Source organism: Anneissia japonica, unplaced genomic scaffold, assembly GCF_011630105.1.
Source record: "Anneissia japonica isolate Jap-2015-1 unplaced genomic scaffold, ASM1163010v1 scaffold10591_len99828_cov210, whole genome shotgun sequence".
Taxonomy (NCBI): domain Eukaryota; kingdom Metazoa; phylum Echinodermata; class Crinoidea; order Comatulida; family Comatulidae; genus Anneissia; species Anneissia japonica.
In genome coordinates this window covers 24,865-30,622 of record NW_022728901.1, presented here as the reverse complement: position 1 = coordinate 30,622, position 5,758 = coordinate 24,865, and positions in this window count along the sequence as shown.

The following is a 5,758-nucleotide window of genomic DNA, read 5'->3' as shown; positions in this document are numbered from 1 at the left end:
CGTTGGTCCCGTGTGCATTATGGCCCATGTGCACGTTAAAGAACGCAGTACACTCTTCGGAAAAGAGTAGGGGATTGTCTCCTGGTGTATTGCCCAATCCAGGCTTAGCAATCACAACGATTGCAACGCTGCACTTGTATCTTTATACCCCAATGAAAGTTTGTGTCTGTTCGTGAAAACTAAAAATCCATTTTCACGGTTTGTGCGCTAAGGCCAATTAGCATAGTTAGTGTAGTTGCAATCTTAAAAATTAGGTGAAAAGCTAAAGTTGGATGTACAGTAATAAAATGTCAAAGAAAAAAAAAATGAAAAAATATGATTTTTGAAGTTTGTGTCTCTTTGTGGTGTCGGTGACGAAATTTCGGCCTATTACAAAATATATAGGCATCGGGACATAAGATCCCATAAAAAATTATTGGTTTATCGTCCCTCCCTCATCATTTTGGGGATATTCTGATTATATTTTTTTTCATCAACATATATTTTTATTTCTAACGGTCGTTTTTCCATCTTTTTCCTGGTACAACAAAAACATGTTTTTTAAATATAAATTTGATTCCGTCTTATGACTTATTTATATAGGCCTATGTGTCCCTAACCATTGATGATTTACTTGTAAACATTGGTAAATTGGGGGCGGGGTTAGTAAAAACAAAAAAGAAACAAAAAAAAAACCTACTTCCCTCATCAGTTTTTATTTTTTGATAGGGTGATAAACTAATATTTTTTTTATGGGGCCTAACATATGAAAGGCAAAATATGCTTATAAGCCCCTCATTGTAATCATGTCATACATCTGTCTCTTATACACATCTAGATGTGTATAAGAGACAGGTTTTAGGTTCAACATAACTTTGTACTAATCATTACCTCGTTCATTTAAAGAATACATTGTGAGGTCCATGTAGCTGGAGAGATTTGTTTATCGTTGTGAAGATAGCTTTTAAGTAATCGACAAATACCTTTCTGTGGAAGGCCAGCTAGAGCGTAAATTATAATGTAAAATCTGCTGCTTTCATTGTTTGTCGAATTAAGGAGAGCATCAAAATATAATTTTGAAATTTACCCCTCTGTTGACTTTGTTATATCACATGGTCACCAGGATATACTTGCACCCATACAAAAAAATAATGGCCCACGGTTGATTCGCTCAATCCGCCAAATGAGGCCTAGCATGCCTTCTGGATCGCTTTTCAGTCCGCGGTCAATCCACTCGAGTCGGCCTGGCCTATCCAAACGATTCGGTCGAACGATCGGCTCGAGCTGGCTCTGTCAGTTGCGGTCGAAAAATATTTAAATAATGTTGTAAAATCTGCATCTTCCAATCAGCACCAAATTCGAGGAGGACCGAGATACATGTAATATTGTCAACGTGTGAACATTTGAAATAAGTCGGTCTAGTAACATTAAATTAGACAAATAAATCGATTTCACGAACAGACACAAACTTCAATTTCGACAAAAACAACGTTTTGAGAAAAACACGTTTGAAGTTTTTGACAAAGCTGTCAATTTCACCATCAAGATATAAAAATTTAAATTTTTTACATGTTTAAAAATATAGAATTAAACAATTCAAATGTTTTATGTATTTTTTTATTTCTTAACTTCGATTCCCAGTTAATTAGCGTGCACAGTCTCTGATCGTGAAAACGATTAGAATAAACACAGCATTGTTAAGGCACAAACTTGCACAAAACGTATTTTAGCTATGGTCATGGTTTTACCATTGTTCTCAAGGGCGAAAACAGGCCTACAAACTGAGCTTATCCTGTTTAAATCAATTATGTTTTTACTAATAATTTTACATTTGATGCACGTGTGCATAGATCTTTTCCGAGTTATACTGCAAGAAGGGTACCGCTATGCTTAGGTAAGCTAGGGAAATCTAATCTTTACATCTAGCTTTAACCAAGCAAGAGAGCAGCTTAGCTCAGTCAGCTAATCTGGTGGTAGCCGCTGTGTGTGCGCTGAACCATGGAGATCTCTGAGTCCCCGGTTCAATTCCCATCGCTGCCTCTCCTTGTGTTTCAGCTAGAGGGCTGAAATGATCCCTCATCATTTTGGGGATATTCTGATTATATTTTTTTTCATCAACAGCTAGAGGGCTGAAATACAAGTTACAAGGCGCACCGTCTTTGGGATGAGACGTTTAAGTCGTTGGTCCCGTGTGCATTATGGCCCATGTGCACGTTAAAGAACGCAGTACACTCTTCGGAAAAGAGTAGGGGATTGTCTCCTGGTGTATTGCCCAATCCAGGCTTAGCAATCACAACGATTGCAACGCTGCACTTGTATCTTTATACCCCAATGAAAGTTTGTGTCTGTTCGTGAAAACTAAAAATCCATTTTCACGGTTTGTGCGCTAAGGCCAATTAGCATAGTTAGTGTAGTTGCAATCTTAAAAATTAGGTGAAAAGCTAAAGTTGGATGTACAGTAATAAAATGTCAAAGAAAAAAAAAATGAAAAAATATGATTTTTGAAGTTTGTGTCTCTTTGTGGTGTCGGTGACGAAATTTCGGCCTATTACAAAATATATAGGCATCGGGACATAAGATCCCATAAAAAATTATTGGTTTATCGTCCCTCCCTCATCATTTTGGGGATATTCTGATTATATTTTTTTTCATCAACATATATTTTTATTTCTAACGGTCGTTTTTCCATCTTTTTCCTGGTACAACAAAAACATGTTTTTTAAATATAAATTTGATTCCGTCTTATGACTTATTTATATAGGCCTATGTGTCCCTAACCATTGATGATTTACTTGTAAACATTGGTAAATTGGGGGCGGGGTTAGTAAAAACAAAAAAGAAACAAAAAAAAAACCTACTTCCCTCATCAGTTTTTATTTTTTGATAGGGTGATAAACTAATATTTTTTTTATGGGGCCTAACATATGAAAGGCAAAATATGCTTATAAGCCCCTCATTGTAATCATGTCATACATTTCAAACGGTGCAAACTTCAGCGAGTGGTCAACCCAAGCCTCATCAAGCCAAGTTTTAAACATATTTACTCCCTACTGATACTAGGCCGCTGGAATTCCCCCAATGAGTTGTGAGACGTTTGCGGCGTTGTTTCAAAATAATCCCAGTAAAATGGTCTATAGCTTGAAGTGGGTCCGCAACAGTAAATAACACACATGAAAATGGGTCCAGTAACAACAGATCCATTCTTGAATTGTCCCACACAATTGGAAAATCCTGGCTACTGCATGCATTGATCATAACTACACATTCTTCAGATGTATATATTCAGTTTCACATAACAGATAAAACCCTATTATGTAATGAGAGAGGAGACATTTTCTATCGATTGATATTGAAAAATAACGGTAATATATACGAGTTGAAAATTGCTTAACGCCTGACCGATAATGGCTAAGCGCAATACTTTTAAATGTAATCTGAAGCCCTTAACACATCTCAACAATTCAGCATACAAAGGTTTCCATTGAAATTATTCTAAATGGAGAGCAATGAATAGTTCTAAATGTGATTAAGCGAACCTAATCCTAATGAATTTATATTGTAAATAAACATCATAATTTCGATTTCTTTACACTAATTAATATTAAATCGAATCAATTTTATCATAAAAGTATTGTATAAATGAATAGTATTATAATGTACCTATACCAACAGACTTCAAATAGAGAACTTTATTCATATAATATTTAGGAAATAATACAAAAAATAACTCAAATTCAATTAATGTATATAGGGCCTACATAGTATCCTTTAGAAATTATTATTCAATTGTTACAGGTGTTGGTTTCGAAGCTTAAATGAATAACATACAAATTCATCTTAAGTAGCAGCATTACTTTAGAAAACCTCATACTTTAAAGGTGATTGAGTTCAAATATATTTTAAGAAACCATGGAAGAAACAGACGATAATACTTGCAATTATAATGAGCATAATAATGATAATCATATTATTATGCTAGTTACAATACGTATAATGGTTTCTAATGTTTACTATATCCTGAGACAAAGTATGCACTAAAATCTGAGTTAATCTTCGAACTCATGATTACAGTGCAACACTGTTTATTTCACAGACAATACTATTGCTATATTTCAGGAATTAAGTTGAAATTGAGTAACGTTCAAACTGAGTTTATTTTCGAAGCCATAAATGATTACAGTGTAACACTGTTTATTTCACAGACAATGCTACTGCTATGGTTTCATGAATTAAAGTTGAAATTTAGTAACGTTTAAATTGAGTTAATTTTTGAAGGAATGATTACAGTGCAACACTGTTTCACAGACATTGTTATTGTCATCACTCAGGAATTTAATACTGTTACAAAATGGTATTGCCTCAAATATGAAGATTTTACATTATAATGATGACAATGATCTTGTTAATTGTTATAAGGAAGTAGATGAACATCCCGTTTCTTTCTACAACATGCTAAATGTCATCAGATGTTAGCAGATAGATAACAATTTCTGAAATGTCTCCGGCTTTTGTTTGACCATAGAGAAAATTCTATTTTCTCTAGGGTTTGACGAATACATGCGTTGTATCGAAAATCCAAGGTTACAGATAACATACGTTTGGTTTAGCCTTCTATAAAATAAATATTTTATCTGCATTGATTCAGTAAAAACTTTAAACAATTTGTACGGCTTATTTTCATTTTAATAGTAATGTTACGTAATTCTAATTTGTATTATTAAATTTGCCGGTAAATACTTTTATATAAAAGAGGAAATATCACAAGAAAGGGTAGTTTTGAAGAACTTAAAGAAAAACAATTTGACCAGCAGAAAGAGGTGATATTTTTTTGTCATAGGCCCCTATAAAATTCAAGGTTACTGATATCGTGTGGTTTAGCATTCTCTATAATTCTATAAAATAAATCTTTTTATCTGCATTGATTAAATAATTACTTTGTAGGGCTTATTGATTGTAATAGTACTATTACGAAATTCTAATTTTTGTTATTAATTTTGCCGGTAAATATTTTATGATCTAAGAGCAAATATCACAACAATGGGTGGCTTTGAAGAAATTGAAAAACAATACTACCAGCAGACAAAAGCAGTACAATGGTAATAAGGGATGAAACCACTTTAATGAAAAACTACGATAATCAATTGATACTTCCTCATACATATAGTTTAATTATACATTAATCTTGTATTGTTAATAATCAAAGAATAAACTTAATGCGGAGAAAAAATTATTTTTCCCTACCATTTCACAATACACTCACTCCATTCGATCAAAATGTGTTCCCATTTAAAGCGTACACTAGCTTAGCTCAGTCGGTCAGTCTAGTGGTAGCCACTGTGTGTGCGCTGAACCCCGGAGATCTTTAGGTCCCTGGTTCAATTACCATTGCTGCCTCTTCTTGCATTTCAGCTGGAGGGCTGAAATACACATTACAATAGCGCACCGTATTTTGGATGAGACGTTTAAGCCGTTCTTCCCGTGTGCATTTATAGCCCATGTGCACGTTAAAGAACGCTCTACACTCTTCGAAGTAGAGTCCGTAATACATCTTCAGGACCAAAAAAATGTCCCCTAATAGGGGTATCCACCAACCGGGGTACTTCTATTCTGGGGAAACAAACTAAAACATAAAATTGTCCCATTAGTATTGGTTTTTGTCTTGTTTTCATAAACTTACATATATTCTTTATAATTTAACTTTTATTGAAATAAGAATTAGAAGTAGAAGTTGTGGTACCAGCGTCTGACATCTGGAGTGTGTGGTGGGGGGGGGGGGGGG